The sequence below is a fragment of the Micrasema longulum genome, unplaced genomic scaffold (assembly GCF_059751315.1).
Source record: "Micrasema longulum isolate JH-2025_06_02 unplaced genomic scaffold, ASM5975131v1 h1tg000987l, whole genome shotgun sequence".
NCBI lineage: Eukaryota > Metazoa > Arthropoda > Insecta > Trichoptera > Brachycentridae > Micrasema > Micrasema longulum.
Window position 1 is genome coordinate 417,084 of NW_028278176.1, and position 19,997 is coordinate 437,080.

The window sequence follows — 19,997 nt, forward strand, 5'->3', positions numbered from 1 at the left end:
TACTGACATTTTTAGAGTTGAGCAACTCTCCTCGAATACATGATATCATAATGCCTCCTTTCGCATGTACAGGCAGTATGCGATAAGGCTCAAAGCACAATGCTAAAGACATAGATATTTTTAAATATTTGGAATTTGAAAATAATATATTATCTTTTGGTCTATTTTCATAATTTATTATTAATATTTTTTCCCACGCTTTTTGTTGATTTTTGAATTATATTTCTATAATATTAATAATAATGTTTGGGTAATTTATATAGCGCCATTTTTGTGAAAATCACCTCAAGGCTATAATTATAACTACAGCATTTTTTTTTTGTATTTTTTTTTAACTAGTTTATTTAGCTTTTGTACGTAATTCTTTTATGAAATTATTTTTTGCATAACACACTACATGCTGTGAACGGGTCTAACAATATTATACATCATGTATGCAATGTACGTGGGTCCAGTTGTCTGTCATTGTTTCATGGTAAAAAAATCAGTTTGAGTTAAATTTAAGTTCTACAAATAAAACAAAACCTTACTCAATAATTTGAATATGTGCCAATAAAAGTTATATTTCCATACAAAGAATTTACCTCTATTATGAAAAATCAATATATAATCATATTTCTCTCAATCTTCCCAATAATTTTTATTTTTTTCAAAACTACAGGACATGAGGCCAAATTAGAGTGGTAAATAACGGCACCAAAACAAACACCCGTCTTTAAGAAAAAAAAACATTTAACTATCGCAATAAGTAATCGCACCCAGAACTCCTGCGCGTGAAGCTATTGTCTCAGCCATTACACGACGCCGGACACCAGTTATGAATTTTCGCAAGATATTTTTTATTTGAAAATTATTTATTAACCCTTACGGATTATTACATTCATTTTACAAAAATAATATTTCATTGTTATATTTTTATAGTTGTTGATAATGACATTTTTTTACGCGTTTTGAAAAGTTTGTCTGAGTCTTTTGTTTAGTTTTGTCTAGTAGTTCATATTGTATAATTTCAGTCACTGATTTATTATTCTCGATTGTCCTTGTCTTGTTTTGGAATGTTGAATGTGGTATTGTTCTGATATTCTTGTATTGTGTTCATGTTTATTACAATTATTTTCAAGTTTTAGTTCTTTGTCTACAAAAATATCAGTGGCTGACTTATGAATAAATTTTAAAGATTTTAGTTAAAAAAGTTCATTCATATTTGATTGTTTAGTTTTTTTAAAGAGTTCTTTAGTTGGTGTTAGATAAGGGAGGTCATATACTAGATTCAGTATTTTATTTTGCTGTCGTTGTTGTCTGTTTATGTCATTTTGGTTTCCTGTTCCCCATAGTTACTTAACATAGATAGTTTATATACTTTTAAATCCTGACGACTTCCTTGACGATGCTGCCCAGTGCGCTGTACCGCGAGGAGTTGAAAAAAGAACTGCAAATAGTCCGCAGCTTCACCACGCTGTCTTTCACCGCCACCGGCCTCATAGTCTTGCTCAGTCGTCTCTAGCCCACTGCACTGAAGTTACTGGCTGGTGCAGTAGTTGCATCTGTCGTGTGGAATATGCGTTCGGTTATTATATCGATAATTGCCGCATGTTTGCAATGCACTCCTCCGCCGAACGTTGCTCAAATCCTTTGTTTTTTTAGCTTCTGACCTGCAATGAGAAAATAAGCGTATTAATAATGAAATAAATTACTGTGGACCTAACTGTTTATTAGCTTTGAAAAAAATACACGCAAGAAAGACATTAAAATAAGATAATATTTTCCCAGAAGTTACACAAAATCAACTTGGAACAAAAATTACCATAAACGCGCTGCTACATTTGCGGTCGCAGGCCCTATGACATGGAATGCTCTCCCAGCAGAAGTGCGAAACTGTGAGAGTGAAGCGATGTTTCGGATAAATCTTAAAACCCACCTGTCCTCTAAATCATTTTAATAAATCCGTAGCATCTGATAACAAAGTAAACTATTTGACTAAAATTATAAATTTGAAAAGTTAAATTAGAATTTATTTTTTTATATAATCACTTTGTAAAGCGCCCTTGAAGTATTGCACTACGAAAATGGCGCTGCATAAGTTATCCATAATAATTAGTGTTTTACAAAGTTCATATTTGAAGCACTAATTTTGTGGTTATTCATTATAATAAAATAAATAAAATAACTTTGTTTTTAACCACTAATTTAATTTTTTTTTTCCACCGACCGGTTTCAAAGTAAAGAAGCTTCTTCGTCAAGGTTTACGTAACTAATAAAAACATTGTATGTTGTTTACTTGTACAAAATTAATAACAGACCATTTGACTCATGTGGAGGTTTGCAAAGTAAAATGTTTTTCTTTAAAAAAAATTGTACCTTTTTATTGTAATTTCTTAATTTATTCCTAAATTTGTTGCAGTAGAGAAGGAAAACATTTTCAAGAAGGGAATATGGAAGTTTTGGCATTTACACACCGTATTTACATACTTTACACACTGTGTACTATTCTGCCTATGTTTAAACTTCCACATTTCCTCAAATCTTTCATATGTTGACTCTTGTAAAGTAAAAGATCTGAAATCTATATCATATGGGGAGATCCATCCGGTTGAACCAATTCACCTACTAGGCACCGCCTGAAAACCATTTTTATTTTTTTATACTTTTTCTTATACCAAGACTTCCATATTTCTTTTTAAAAAATCGTGTCCCTCTCAATTTCAATAAATTTAGATCTAAATAACTCCCAAGGGAGAAGTTCCTCATTTAATGAGTACTGAATTTTACCCGAGGACAGTACAATGTTGTCCTGTACCAGCATTGTACCGATTGTCTTTGTGTGAACAGCAATCCGGAAGACAGGACTATGAACCGAGAAACTGTCCGAGAGATAGACGGACTCTTCGCAGGACAGTAGATTAGCCCTAGCACTGCGCGCGGCCGAATTGTCCTCGTGTGAACGCGCTCAGACAGGGCCTTAGAACTATAGGGACTGGCTCGGCTCGCGTGTGTGTCGCTCCTGCGCATTTTTTTTTAGAAAACGTCTGCATAAAAAATGCGTTTTTTTTTTGCACCACAACAGACCAGGAGGCCCAATTACAGTGGTGAATTACAGCACAGAACACCCAGACTTGATAAAATCACATTTTAATTTTTGTGTTCTCACCGGGAACCGAACCCGGAACCTTCCGTTTGTGAGTCAAGCGTCTTGACCACTACACCATGGAGGCCGCCATTATTTTGTTCGTCTGTATGAATGAATAACGCCTTACGTAATAATTTATCGTTTGTCAAAGAATCTATCCACACAATGCACTGTGAGGTAAAATTTATGTAATGTCAAAATTTTATTTGAACTTTAGAAAATTTGACATTTTAACGTTTTCGCAATGAAATTTATGGTATCACAACTTTTGAACTTTCCATACATTGTATGCAAAAATATCTTAGTTTTACTAAATGTATGGTTTTTAATTATGCATTTTCATTGACCTAAAAATGTTTCATAACATCTGTTTGAAAAACGCCGGCTTATCCGCATAATTCAAACTATTAATCAATTATAATATTTAAAAAAATAAATAACACAGTTGTAATTATTTATTTTATTTATTTTATTTTTTTTTATTTAGAAAACATACAGTCATACAAAATCAGTATTAAAAACAACAATTTTTTAACATAAAAAGACCAATTAAGTTTTCATAAATTAAAAAGATATAAACATTAAATGTGACAAAAAATAAATAAGAATTTTAGGTGAAAAAAAGATAATTGTTGACATTTGCGTTTTCCATGGAGGTAATAAATTAAAATAAATAAAAATACCGAATGTACACTCCGAGCCATCCACGCACACACATGAACGCACATATAAAACATACACAAACATATACATTACATGCGGCACATATGCATAGCATAAACCACTCAAGATGTACATTCAGCAACTATCCCAAATAATCGACCCCATGAAGAAATTTTCTGTACAAATGCAAAGTGCAGTTAAAAATGTCTACATCAATACTGAGTCCGTTATAATTAATATATGTAATATGTATATTAAATAGACACATGACAAGATCAAAGAAAATGGCATTTACATCCCGCCATTACTAATTCGTGTTTTTTTTTGTTAGTAAATTGCATTGGAAAGTCGATTTCTGCAATAAATGTAGAAAAATCTTTTACCAAATGTCTTGTAATTAAAGTTAATTACAAATTTACACATTTGCATTGGCTATAAGATGACATACTTCTTGATTTATTTGCGTCTTAAACATTACAAAATAAAAAACATGTTTTATGGAAAATCAGCAGTGCATAAAAACGTGATATTTGATTATTATAAAACTAAACACATAAACCTAACTAAGTCTTGTAGACTATTTTTTTTAAAATTAAATCAATATGTACTAACTGTAAATAATAAAAAATCTAACCAAATATTTTACGATGACTTTGACAGAATATTAATTAAACTCTTCAATGTTGAAATTATACCTTGCTTAGCTACCTGGCAAAAGTGATCTTATGTGCACAAAAAAATGTTTGGAGCTTACCAAATTATTTGTTTATTTATAAACGAAATAAGTACGTAAAATTTTATAACATGTCCACAAGCAGTTTTTGTCAACAAACTTATCGAGTGACATGAATATTTTTTTTTTTTTGAAGACGTGTGTTATTTTCACAAATCGGGAAAAACGTTAAAAATATATTAAATATTTAAAGCGAAAAATAAGTTTTTCTCTCATGATTTTCGGGTTTAAAAACAAGTACATGCAAAACGGTTCGCAGTTGGCGTCACGTCACTTGGATGTCACACGTTATGCTCGCCGAGTGCGCGTCTAATAAACATTACTACAAGTATGGCGCTGTAACATAATACGTGCCGTTTATCCCATAGGGCGTGAAATGTCATGTTTAAAAAAAAAACATAATATGCGTATTTCAAATTATCTCTAGTGTACAAAAGGTGAAAAGTTTTTTTTTTCTTGTTTATTTATTCATATACCTACAAAAATACATATTATGTTTTCTGATATAAAATTGAGGGTATAATAAACAAAAGAAATGAGATTTTAGTTAAGGTCTGAAAAAAGAACTCTTGTATGTCTAGAAAAATTTCCAATAAGGAAATCCAATTTTATTCCTTATTAATTACATAATTCATATCACTCTCAGTACGAATTTTTACGCTGTTTTTTTATCATGCATTCAGTGGAGTTGAATAAGTTATTTTTGTTGACACTGTCAGTCAACGTTCAGTATACATTCATGAATGGTTGGTGTTTTGACAGGTCACATTTGTTCAGAATCATGTAACTAATCTCAGGCAACGAAAACAGACTTGCTGTCGTCACGAATCTCATGATTTTCTGTTTTTTTTGTAATTTAGTATCAAGCGTATTATTTATTATGTACATAGAAATGATGAAGAAGTTCTGTGTATTTTATTTTTATTTTTCTATTTGTTAATGGCCTATTAAATTAAGCGACCGATTAATGTGATTTTTACATGGGAAAAGCGGGAGTGCTGAGAAGTGTCATAAGCTAATTTTCGTCCCGAAAAAACATCATTTGTCGGTAAAATTCTAAGTGGATTAATGAAGTTATATCTACCTTAAAGGATTGGGACGGTAGTCACATGAACGAAATGTACAGAAATCAAAGATTTGTGATTTTGCGATTTTGCGATTTCCAAAACATCAGAACTTTTGAACTAAATGAGATAATTTCAATCCATAAATAACTTTCAGCATAAAAAAATTACAATTTGAATTATGAAAGTACATATGTATACGTACAGGTGTTATACTTGTTTGACTGTTTATGCTATGATACATCGCCTCTGTTACTTTAATACTTTTTTATTTAAGCCCTTTATTTATTGTTATTTTCTGCATACCTGAGTTATAATTTCTTATTTCATTTTTCTTTATTATTTCCTTATTTTCTGCTCATTTTATTTTATGTATCAATATTTTTATACTGTGTTCAGGTGTTTTGTTTTATTATAATTGTTTTTCAATATTATTTTATACTTTGTCAAAGGCGTAAGCCGTCGAAATAAATAAATAAATATTAAAATATCATATCTGACACGACTGATGTTTTTTGCATTAAAACAAAGTGGTCTTCAGATTTTTATTTCAACTTGAAAAAAGGATTTTTATGAAGAAAGTGGATTTGTGTGTTTTATTCACGTGTAAAATAGGTTATTGCGATTATTTCTGCATTTTAAACTTCAAAACAGCAAAAAGTGGACTTCCGTGTTTTATCCTAGACAATGTTTGATTATGTCCCAATGCTTGCAGACCGGCTGGATCTCCTCCCTAGGGAGTTATTCATATTTCAATTTATTTAACAACAGAGAGGGAAAACATTCTTGAGAAGGGAATCCAGCCGGGTCTGCAAGCATTTGGACATAATCAAACATTGTTGGATTACAACAGGGATGGAGAATACCTTAAATAAGGGAATATGGAAGTCAAGGCATTTACAGGGCCTATGCATAGTTTACGAAATTATGTTATACGAAAATGTTTATACTATAGGTACGGTACATTCAATATATTTTTATTTTTATTTATGGATGTAGCCACTCCACTGGCCCACAGGCACGTTCCGGAGTGTCAGTGTATTATTTATTTTACACATAATTGTACATAATTTCACATCAATTTTGTAAAAATTCAAAAGAAATAAAAAAATTAAAAAACATACCTACATCAATAAAACGAAAAAGGATTTTCAAGAAACTATAATTACATTCTTATATATGAAACATATTCCTCAGCTTCCTGTCTAGTCTTTTAAGCAATCCATTTATGTACTCTAGCTTTGAAAATATTGTTTTTCATTTTGTTCGCCAATATGTCCTTGCTTAAAAAGTTGTATGGCTTAGGGCCCAGAAAAGTATGATGCCTTTGTCCGTAAATTGTTTTTATATTTGGGAGCAGGAGTATTGCCGTTTGTCTTTGCCTAGTGTCGTAAATTTGTTGTCCGTCATTAAGTCTCTTAGGATTTTGATGGAAATGTCTTAAAATTGTCTTTATGTATATTTGTCTTATGTCTTGTACTGGAAATTCTGTAAAAAATCTGTCTATAGAGTATTAGTATTTTATGTTTGTATACATTTTTTTTTATAAAGAGTTCCTCATTTTACAATTTCTCTTTTGTAAATGCATCACAATGCATCTGTTTTCATTTCCCTTTGTAAATATTATATCTTTCCGCTTTAAATTCAATTGTCAAGCGATCGATAGTGTGTGAGGCGTGAATATGCGAATGTTTCCGGAAAATCTTGCCGTGTAAATACTATCATAATAATTATACTTCACCTTTGTTCTTTAGTTGCCTCACTTACTACAAACATCCTTTGCAGTTCTAGAAAGTTAATGTATAAAGGAATGTGAACATGGCTAAACACCGATTTCCGTTCCGCTTTAATTGAAAAAAAACATTGTTTAAATATTTTAAAATTATATATACTTAAAAAGAAGAAAGTCAGCGCGTTTTCCTACCAAGCAAGGGGTCTCGGGTTCGATTCCCGACGTAGTTGATATGAAATATTGATTTAAAATGTTGTTTTCACACCAGAATATTTCATTGTCCCTGGACTGGTACCTGAAGTGTAAAACTGATTATCTTATCTTCATGTAACAAAAAAAATCAAGATATGCTGCGATTGGTGTACTAATGCAGTGCCCTATACACTATTAGGTGCGGAAAGGGAATGATGATGATATAAATATATTTTTTTAAAGTTTATTTTTATTTATTCATACAAATACATACGTATTACTCAAAAATATTTAAAAAGTATCCTAAACTCTATAAAGCCAAGAGCCCTGAGTTGAGTTGGGATACAGCATAATGGAAAGTGGAAGCACGTAAGTTATAAAATAAAATAAGTCAAATATAACATTGATTGACCCTTTGCTCCATGACGGTACAAATTTGTTCAGCGGTACTATTCTAAACCGCTATCGCGGCCGTCAAAAACACCTTTATCTCGTGTATTTTGTAAGTATATACGCGAGATAAAAGACTTTTCTACGGCATCGACAGGGTTTGGTTATTATATCACCTACAGCTGCTACTCCAAACGCTCGTTGAAAAAGCCTTTATCTTGCGTTTCTACATACAAAATACCCGCGGTAAAAGTGTTTTCTACGGCCGCGAGAGCGGGAATAGCAGGGCTTGTGTATCTCTTATTAGAGAATGCATTTGATTTTTGGCGGAGTTATAATGTTAGCAGAGTTATCATTGTTAATTTTTTCCACAAAAATATTTTCGTAATAATTTTGTGGAAAAAATTAAAAATTGTTTGCACAAAATGTGCGCTGCTGTTCCTTGAATGGCTGCATGGCGACTGAAAATTCCACGAAATAGCGCGTCTAACGCTACCCCCGGCACCGCGCCCGCCCTACGTATTATTAAAAAAATAACGAGACAAATCACGAACACGGTTAAGGCTCACCCTGTATTAGATATATCCACTTAAAAAAGACGAAAATCGTCCAAAGTTTTCACCTGTAAGAAAAGTTCCGTACCATCCGAAATACTCTAGTCAAAGTCCCATTGTAATCGGGGTCCTAATCGCGGCATTGTAAATGATATAAATAAACTGTAAGTGATGTATAAAAAAGTGAATAAGAAAATCGCGTAGTAATTTCGCTTTTCTGACTAATTTGTAGTATGTCGTCTGCTGCATTTCGAAATTGTGTGCTCATTAATGTTCTTAGAAACAAATTTATTCAATAAAATATCATTTTTATGCTGATTTGATCATAAAACCCATAAAAACGCAACGTTTTGATCATATTTAGAACGCTAAATATCCCCGAAAGCTAATATTTTAAATAGTTATTATTTGTATTTGAGTTTCCTTATTTAAAACGGTTATTTATTAGTCCGTGACATTGATAATGAGGTTTTAGTATGAAAATTATTATAAAAAATATTTTTTTAGCACTTTTGGCAAAACATATTGAAGGATTTTATCGAAGAGAGTAAGAAAAGTGACTTGAGACAGTGTGGGATAAACGGAGTGTTTTAATGAACGGAAGAGAATAAATGGATCCAATATCTGTAGTACAAAACATGTCTTGCTTTCCTGCATATTTGTCTACCTGCAAAAAGCGTTTGATATAGTTGACGGAGCTAAATTATGAAAGGTGCTATCGGAATATGGAGTAAACGACAATCAGAATCAGGTTATTGCGTCTCTGTACAAGGACAGCTTGCCCACCACATACCGCACCCGAGGACATAGGTCTCCTTGGCGGTGTCCAAATACACAGAAAAAATGCTCGTTGTCGAACGAGAAAAGCTGCCCGAATGACCTCACTGTAATATGGTTGCCTTAGCATATTTGTATAGCAAATATGTTTGAGGGTAAATGAATTATACACATCATGATTTGACATTCCTAAGGGAGTCAAACAAAGTTGTGTGATGATGTCACCATGGTTGTTTAGCGTATATATCGATAACTGTGTGAAAGAACTCAAAGGTTAAAGAATGGGAGCAAAAATGGCTGATTTTAATGTCACTGAAAGCATCCACCTCATACCCGAATCCGTTTTAAATACTAAATGTCTTTCTTTGGATCCACTCATACAAGCAAGCATTTTTTTTTTCGTTACGATTTTTTTTCATTAGATCCCTAAATGGTTCGTAACTTGATAAACTGTTTTTAAATAAATATTTGCGTTCTTATGATTTACCTAAATATTTTAATTTTGAGGGCCATTTTTAACGAGTCGTAAATTACTCACTATTACAAAATGGAATCAAGTTGGGGTAGAGTGGGATTCGAACCACGAACCTTTGGTCCGTGAGTCCGAAACACTAGCCACGGGACCACAGCCCGATTTGATACACAACCCGATAATTGATTATATTTCGTCCTTTACTAACCAAGTTCAGTAAGGAAAAGCACGAACAAATATTTACATTTACAACTTTCAATGTCCCTTTCACTGTCGTCCTAAAACTCCCCCTCATCAAGGTAGGGACAAGGGGAAGTATAAATAAAATAAATAAATAAATACTTCACCCATTTCAAACCCCTTTATGTCGACAGTGATAGGAAACGTTAGTTACTACTCTCTGGAGCACCAGAACGCCTACAGGTGACACTCGAGGCCTGTCGTCGACAGCGCACCAAAAAGCAGCAGACTTACCCAAAGACTACTGGTTTCAAACCAACTTTTGCCACCACTAATACCTACTCGACTGATTTAAGCTGTGAGCAACTCGATAAACTTGAACGACTTCAGAATACATGCATAAGGTACATTTTTGGCCTTAGGAAATATGACCACATTTCTGATTATCGTAGGCAACTGAAATGGCTCAAAATTAGACAGCGGAGAGACTATCACTCCCTCTCACTTCTATTCAATGTACTTCATAGTCTTAACGCTCCTATGTACCTGCGTGAAAAATTTCAACGCTTATCAGTTCATGGTTTACCTCTTTGTTCTAATTCTCAAGGCACTCTCTTAATACCCATCCACAATTCGTCTTTCTTTTCTAACTCATATAGTGTCCATGCGGCTCGACTGTGGAATCATCTCTCATCTAACATCAAAGATGTTACTACATTATCTCTGTTTAAATCACGTCTGAAGAAGCATCTCCTTTCTCTTCATTAATCTCTCCTCCTTTCCTGTTTCCTATTTTTTCCCTTTTCCCATTGAGTAATAGTTTTGATTTCAGTTAATTTATTACGTTTATTTCTATTTTTATATATCCTTAGCTTTTTAATCTTTTTTTTCTATTGAATATGTTCTGTAACTTGAATTATAAAAATAAAACTTTTATTTTATTGGTTTGTTGGAAGAAATTGCCATTTGGCAATAAGCCCGCCAATGTACGAATAACATTATTTACAAAAAGTTAAATAAATAAATAAATACTTAAACTGTAATTATTTTGATTTTAATGTCAGTTGTTTTTGTACGCTGATAATGCCTCGCAGTGCTATCAACACAGAGGATATTACACGGTGTTTAAAGTGACCACTTAAACCAGCCAATGATAGGTCATAAGCTCTGTGAATGCCTGGACTTCCATATTCCCTTCTTAAGTGTTTTCCCTTTCCGCTGCAGTATATTTCAATCTTAATATCTCTTTAGGGAGTGAAAGCTTGCCTCGTTTATAACATTTAGACATAGTCAAGAAATTTCAGTTAATTAAATAATTAACTGAGCTACCTCTATGAAAGACTGAAAAATAATGAATGTGTCACCTTAATCTTGTTACGGAAGCTATGAATGAGTATGACGAAATTTTTAATGCATATTTTCGCTTTTCTGTTATGGAATGAATAGAAGTAATTTCAGCAACAGTTAAAGTCAATATAATTATCGGTTATCAGTTTAGAAAGTGAACTATTATTATGTACCTAAATATAAAAGAATTTGTCTTTACTGCACATTTAAATGGACATCTTTAGTATTGCAAAATGTAGCTTCGACTTTATTGACACGACCACATTTATTCTTTTATTTTCACCACAAACACATTTAAAAAATCAAATACACTTTTCAATTAGTATTTATGTTTCGGATACTTTAGACAGCGTCAATATTAAGGCTTTTACTCGCGATACAAATTTGATTCTCGGAACTGAGAGACTCAGAGACCAAGTCTTGTAATTTTGAGTATTTTTAAGACTCCGAGACTATTCGATGCTAACGATAACTCATAGAAAAAATAGTAATAAATCTCATCATAGCATACTATTAACTAAACTTCTTATTAAATTGAATACAAAACATACCTACCAACTATCCCTAAATCACAAAACACACTTAGATCACAATTTGATGAGTATTTTGTTTCTTGAAATTCAAAATCTCGCAACTCGGCGTATCATGTTGGATATGAGTTTTCTCTATAAAATTGTTAATAACCTAATCGATAACCCAAAAATTGTTTGAAGCATTTCATATCGAGTTCCTATCCGTAGAACTCGTCATTCTGTACTTTTCGACATCCCGTGCTCACATAATAATTGTATATAATTAATATAATTATAATATTAATTAATCATATTAATTCTCCAATTGTCGTATTGTTAACTCAAGACAAGATCTGGACTTTTTTGGTTTAAGTTTACAACGATTTAAACGAGCACTAAACAAATAGTCCAGATCTTGTCTCGATGTCCCTTATGTTAGTCAATGCTTCTTTTCTTTTTTTTAATGTTTTAAACTATTCTTTTATTGTAATATTTTAACCCTATAAATTGTATACATGGACTCTTCGAAAAATAGCACTCTTCGAAGAATACAGACTACCTGTAATGACTGTTTTAGTGACATCGACATATATTACACTGTAAATTCTATAGTTTTATCAGACATTTTAAATTTATCTCCTGCTTAATTTTTAACTTTTACTTTTACATATATCTACTACTTGTACCTAATAAATTATTGTTAATTGTTCACTAAAGCCCAAAAACCTATATTTTTTCGGTACAAAATGAACGACCAGAATCTGATACGAACATCGAATGTTAAGAATCTGGGCGTTAGATTTGTGAGCACCCTGACATTTCATGAACACATAGAGACAATCAGTGTTAATGCATTGAAGATGTTAGGATTTATTATGTGTACTGCCAGGGTTTTCAAAAATACCCGCGTACTGAGAACTCTTTACAACTCCTCGGTGCGAAGTAGGCTCGAGAGTGGCTCGATGATTTGGGGGCAACATGAACTGAAGTACTCTCTTATGATAGAGAAAATACAAAAGAAGTTTCTGAGATATCTCTACATGAGAGATTGCGGGTATTATCCTTGGCTCTACCCGACCAAAACGAAAAATTGTCCCGAGACATCGCCCTGAGATAAACAGTCAGGCGGATCTCCGCGGAATAATTATTACCCCCACCACCAGCGCCAGCGGCCGCATTGTCCTCGTATAGGACAATTCTAATACATCTCGGTATAAAATCAATTGTACTTTTCTGCTCGTAATAAACGCCGTCGTGTATTCGTTTTCGCAGCGCTCACGTGTGAAATACGGCCGAATTTTCGCATTGTCCCAGGGTTCTGTCACGCTCGGTCGAGGGTGTTCACGGAGCTGGGACAAGACAACATTGTCATATCTATTGTATTTTCCACACGTAAACAGCCCTTTATTTATTTAACTTTTTGTACATAATGTTATTTGTACATTGGCGGGCTTATTGCCAGATGGCAATTTCTTCCAATCAACCAATAAAATAAAAGTTTTATTTTTATAATTCAAGTTACAGAACATATTCAATAGAAAGAAAAAAAAAAGATTAAAAAGTTAAAAATATATAAAAATAGAAATAAACGTATTTGTTTATAAATTACCTTAAATCAAAACTATTACTGAATGGGAAAAAGGAAAAAAGAGGAAAGAGGAAAAAGGAAAGGAGGAGAGATTAAGGAAGAGAAAGGAGATGTTTCTTCAGACGTGATTTAAACAGAGATAATGTAGTAACATCTTTGATATCTTTATAGAGAAAGTAGAAAAATTAAACATACTAGTCGGGATACTTGCAGATGAAGATAACGTTTGTAATAGCCCCCCAGAAGTCACGCGCGTTAAGTGCTACATAAAAATGTGCACATAAGTGCAACTTAAAGGGTGCCACACGAATGCTTTTATCTGCTCTTTTAAATGTTGTTTAAAGTTGCCGAGTCTGTATTTTTTTATATGATGTTAACGTAATGGCGTCGTATCACGTACGTATAAGCTGATGTAACATTATTCGTAGCTCGGCCGAACAATGTCGGAGGGATTATTGATTCTAAGAAGCGAGTTCCGCGTGACGAGAATGCACTTGGCGGGAAAATGCTTTCACTTTCTGTACAAGAATTGTATGGAGCATCCTACTGCTGCCTATTTAAGTATATTAGTAATGGAATAATTTGACATTTATTTTACTGGGTAAACAAACAGTATGTACAGCAGGCGCGTTCCGCCCACGCATACTGTGGATGCGACGCATCCCTTGAATATTTATAAATAATAAAATTGATTCTCCAAACCTACTTGAAAGACTTCCATTCCGTGTGCCATCTAGACCGACAAGATAAAATCTTCTGTTTTACACTGAAAACGCGCCAACAAACTATTTTTACCAATCTACAATACCTAGAATATGCGACCAATATAACAATAAATTTACCGAGGCTGATATTTTTTGTGACAATGTATGTATGTATGTACATTTAGGTCAAAAATTATAGAAATTTTGAGAGAAGCAGATATTTAACTTTATTATTATTATTATATACATATTTTTTCATTTCGTTTCTTTTACATTTATTATATTGAACATAATTCAAATTATTGTATTAAGTGTAAACAATTTTTTTGGTGTGTGCATGAGTTTCTTACACTATTATACAAAAAAATTGGCAACATATGAGTACAGACTGTTTGTTTACCTAATAAAATATTTGAAATAACGTAGTTTAATTTTAAGAATATGAAAAAAAAATCTTCAGATATTCCTAAAATAATCTTATTCCGTATTTCCTGTCAAGTTACTGAATATCAAGGTACCTTGGTCTTGACAGTATTCGTTAGATACGCTGGATTCTAGATACTACTCTTCAGTTTTGGCAAGGTAAGATGGTGCACGTTGCGTTGCACGGCCATTTCCAAGGTAGACGACTGCCGGGCAGATTTAATGCTAGTCCATAGTATGTAGATGAATTATGCGCTTTCGTCACGATCTTAAAATATTCTATAACTCAATAACAATCCAACAAAATTAATAAAGGTAATTTTTCTAACTTAGCTTAGCCTTCGCGTTGGGGCGCCTTAGATTGAATACGAATATACCCTTTCAGCCCGCGTGTCAATTTAAATATGCACGAAATTTAATATTATTTTCTTCTGTTCATACCGAAATACAAACCAGCTTGTTTATTTTAAATAATTAAATTTTAATGAATTGTATCCATATATACATTGATATTTTTTTTTGCTTATTCTGGAGTCTTCATTAAACAAAAAAACTTCGGTTTTAGATTTGACAACTGGCTTTTGGATGTTTGTTTGTTTTCGAGCGAATTCTCGTCTTCCTTTTAAATTATACGTAATGCATGTTTTAAATATGTTTCACTTAAAAACAACTAATTTAATTGAATCTATCTTAATTTATATGTCATCTTTAGGTGTCATTAAGTGATACAAGTGATGTATCACTTAATTTGACGACTGGAAAAAACAGCTTTTCCGGTTACTGTATAGTCCTAAACGGGACCCACACAATCGGCCACATCTCTCAAACTTCCAGGTTCTGGGGAGCTCTAGTAGGTTGCTGCCTTCCTCACAGTCTTTTAAGCCTCAGACTTTCTAGCCAGAGGTTGTAGTGTGCCGCCATTCCCTCCTTTACGACTCCTCTCCACATATCTCTATCCCTGGCGAGATTTTTCCAATGATCAGTATTAATGCAAAAAGTCCTCATGACACGTTAAAAGACATCTTTAAATCGCAATCGCTGACCATCGTAAAATTTTTGGCATCACAACGCTCTCCGTACATAATATCTTTCGATATGCAGCCATCATCCATTCGACTCGCATGACCGAGCCATCGCCATCTTTTTTTAAGATCGCCATTTCCGAAGACATCCGAGTGCGGGTTAGTACATCTGCATTTGTAACTTTGTTCTGGCACGTCACCCTAAGATTTTATTGAATAAACATCATAAGAACACATGTTAAGAAAAATACGGCTAAGTTGGGCTGCTTTCGGCAAGCTTAAATATATTAATGAAAATAAAGAAGTCCCTGTATGCTTAAAAAGACAAGTCTATGAATATTGCCGATGACGACATACGGGCTAGAAAACATGTCTGTTACACAGAAAAGTAGCGAGAATAAGAAATGAAGAAATAAGCCGCCGAACCGTAGCCGTGGATATCGTGGATCGTGCAGCAAAATTTAAATGGCAGTGGGCAGGACACTTGACGTGGCAAAATGATGGCAGGTGGACACCCAGAAAAATAAAGTGGAGCCCATGAGCAAACAAAAGAAGTGTTGGAAGGCCACAGGAAAGATGGGTTGATGACATTGCCTCAATAGCCGGCAAAACACAATTACTAGAGTTACTAGATATTCTACTCTGATGCTGTAAAAGCAATAAAACATAAGCACAACTTTAGGTTAAAGAGGATTGGTCTACTTTTCAATTAAAGTGCACAACCTTCTTTATTGTCGATAAGCGCAATTAGTAAACTACTATCGCTATAAAATCGCTACTGTGAAATGGATAATGGAGGGAGGATGTGTACGAATTGATGAGTGGCCAAATAGGTGGAAATTTGTTTTTATTAAGTGTTTTTATTTGTGAGTTTTATGTTTTTTAATATGTTTATTTTGTATTTGAGATTATGATTTAATTACGTGAAATAAGGCATGTTTTAAAATTATCCCTCCCTCGGCACTGGACACCTCAGTGAAGGAAAATTATCTTTAATGTAAATAAAATAATACATAAATAGTAAAAGGACAAATAAATAAACACATGGATGGTTATAGCGGCTGATTGGAAGGAATGGAGTCGTTTGGAAGAGGCCTTTATCCAGCAGTGGAGAGAATAAGGCTAAAGAAGAAAAGAAAGAAAAAATAACTTTTACTTTGAGACTCTGCGTTTATTTAAACTTAGCTTTAAATAATTTATGAAGTATCAATAAAAAGAATCGGTATCTAAAAATTTCAAATAATTTCTTCAGTACATAAATCACGATCACAATACTAGAGAAAAGAACAAAATTAGACTTCCATTTAGGAAAAAGGCAAAGTCACAAAATTCAATTTTATTTAAAGCAATTAAAAAGTATTACGAAATGGAAAAAATATTTATGAAGAAAAAAACATATCAGAATTTAAAATAATGGTCAAGACATATGTGATAAACAATTTATAAATTAAATATATTTGAAATGTTATTATTTGAACACACATAACAATATGTATGATATGTGTGCCCTACTTTAAGATTTAAATAAATAAATAAATAATGCAAAATATTTTTTTAGTCCATGAAATGTATTTCAGGTCTGAAAGGGTTGACTTACTGGTCATTAATCCTTTAAACTTTAAATGCGTTGAATTTACTACGCTTTATGATTTTAGTAATCTAATTATTTTTATTAAAAAATTTAACCAATCCACGCCACCCGTGGTGAAAATAGTAATGCACTTCGTCACGATCGTAAAATGACGACGCATGTGCTTTTTTGTTAAAACTTTACATGAGAGCGGTTTAATTCGATGGTAAGCCTCTTCTATTTCAAACACACAGTCGCTGAGAATTTGTATCTCCTGTGTTATAAATTAAAAGGATAGGCGGTGTCCGAGAAATTTGATAAACAAGTATTTGAAAATATTTTTACTGCCACCCTCTCGCAAATGTCTCCCCGGTATTGGGCGAAAAAAACAACTAGACGTGATACTAATTTTGCTTTATTAGAATTTACGAAATCGAGGTTTCGCTCAGTTTTCCGCACCCCAAAACTAAAACGATTAGAATGACATTTTGTCGGTAGACGGCAGATAAAACTGGGCGCTTTTGTGGATTTTCGGATGGTCCTAGTTTTTATAAGAAACAATTCATCATAAATACAGAACGATAAACCGCTTGAATCCGCTCAAAAAATTAAATATTTTTTAAACAGCCCTTCAGGTACTCCAACGTCAAGTTGTTCGAGGAATTCGATATACTAGAAGGCAATTATATACTCGTATATCTAGAATAATTATGTTTGTGAAAGAAAATTATTCTACCAAATCCCAAAACGAACACTCCCACACTACCAGAAGTCAAACTAAAAGATGGGTCATGGGGTCTACCACAAACTCTGATTTCGGGCAAAGAAATTTAAGGTTTCTGGGCCTCAAACAATTCAAAATGTTACCCAAATATTACAAAACCTTGACCCGAATTCAATTAAATAAATTTGTAGAAAAAATGGTTACTCGATATGAAACATTATAAAATAATAAATTGTGTATTTAAATATTGTATAACTCTATAATAAATAAACTAGGAGGCAGTCATGTTATCGTTAATTTTTGCACAAAACTGTCTGACTCAAAACAGGTTGTACCTAGTTAGGTAGACTATACATAATCCAGAGACATCTATTTCCTAAGTATGTATGTAGTAGGTAGAGAAATTGTATTTTTTTTTATTAATAAACGATGAATTTTATTATTATTATTGAGGTGCGATAATGGTAAATATCTATAGTTTGTAAAAAATCACTAATCTAGTGGCATAATCTAGGGAGTAAATACGAGATTACGTTTGTATGAAGAAAAGTCTGACCGCCCAAAAGTTTAACAATTTTGTCAGTTAATTCACTTTACATGCAATGGACTCGATTTATTAATGATTCAGCAATAAAGTCTCCGACCTCATTTTTATACTTCATCAATCTATATAAAGCAGCGATTCCCAAGCTTTTACCACGCGCGCCTCCTAAAACGAATCTCACTTGGGCCCATTGTTGTTTTTGATATTAGTTAATTATATTGCTTATTTAGTAAAATGTTCAAAATATTTGCTTCGCAGACTACCTAAAACTAAATCGCTGTGTTTCAAAAATGTATGACTGTTAGGTTTTTCAAAGAGATCTGACCTGTCTTTATGAGTGGTGTAAAGTAAATGATCGTTTTTTAATGAGAATAAATACATTCACGCATATTTTACAAATAACAGAGTTAAAATCATACACCCATACAGTTTAAGGCTATAGTCTGGTAAAACGCACGCAAAACGAGGGCCATAAGGGAGGGAGAAAATGCGCCCCCCATGGGTCACTCTACGCCAGTGGCAAATGGTGATTTTATTTACAGGTAATCTATAAAAAAATATCATTTTATTTGTACCCATATAGAAGGTGCATAATATAATGTAAGTAATATATGCTATAAATTGATAATTTTCTGTAGTTATGTGTGATGAAACAACTCTCATCTGTAAAGTCAACTCAAACGACGTAATATCGTGATATATTACATTACATTAAATAGATATATTATCCATTACTTAGTTCATAACTCATTAAAAAATAAATAAAAAAAGCACTATGAATTCAGTCGATATTCGGTATTCAATTAAAATGTCAAACGGCCGAATTGTTCTAGAAATTAATAGTGCTCGAAACGGCCGCGTCTAGCGCCATATGTCCTGCAATATGTCGCATGAAAGTAATTATGGTCTTATGTCAAAAGTACCATCTCAGAGGAAAATAGCCCTTAAGAAATGATGTTTGAAATACTGTTTTCCAAATCAAGAATCTTCAAATAATTTGTGTAATCGGCAAGTTTAATCTAGGAGTAAAAACCCGCACGGTTAAAACATTCAAAATGTAGTGTACTTATTTGTATAAAAAAATAATCTGGAATAATCGGCTAGTTTCCTGTCTTACCGCAGGCGCTGGGCCCGCTTTATCAATATTAATATTTATATTAGGATAAATATACAAACGGTGGAAATGTTTTAAAACAAATATCAATAATTTTATTTGTTTTTCTGTAAATTAAGTTACAGTAAAACGTTATTATGGTTAGTCAAATATAATGGTTAGCTGCGCATAATCGCTTCTATACACAGTTCGCCCCTGCTCAACGCCCCCCAAGTGGGACCCACTGGTTGGGAACCCGTGATTTAAAGTAATAGCTACCCGTTCAACAAGTATTTATTTACAGATGTTTTTATCATTCCACTTAGATTGTATAAAAATGATGTATATTGACCCCCCCAAATATAGAATAATGATCTCGCAGTCCTTGAATAATTCGTTATTTCACTTTCAATGTTCTTACATAATAATACGAATGACCCCATTAGTAAACATCACATGATTAATCGTTATTTCCATTAAGAAAAGAAAAATTCATGTTTTTTAGATTAAAGATGACATAAACGTGTTACTACAGAGATGGAGAACATTTTAGTGAAGGAAATGTGGAAGTCTCGGCATTCTCAAG

At 32.9% G+C, this 19,997-nt stretch overlaps 1 protein-coding gene across 1 annotated transcript in view; it reads left to right on the forward strand.

Moving 5' to 3' along the window:
• Positions 1 to 19,997, forward strand: part of Flo2 (flotillin-2) — a 704,941-nt gene that overhangs the window by 376,378 nt on the left and 308,566 nt on the right. The window lies entirely within an intron of this gene.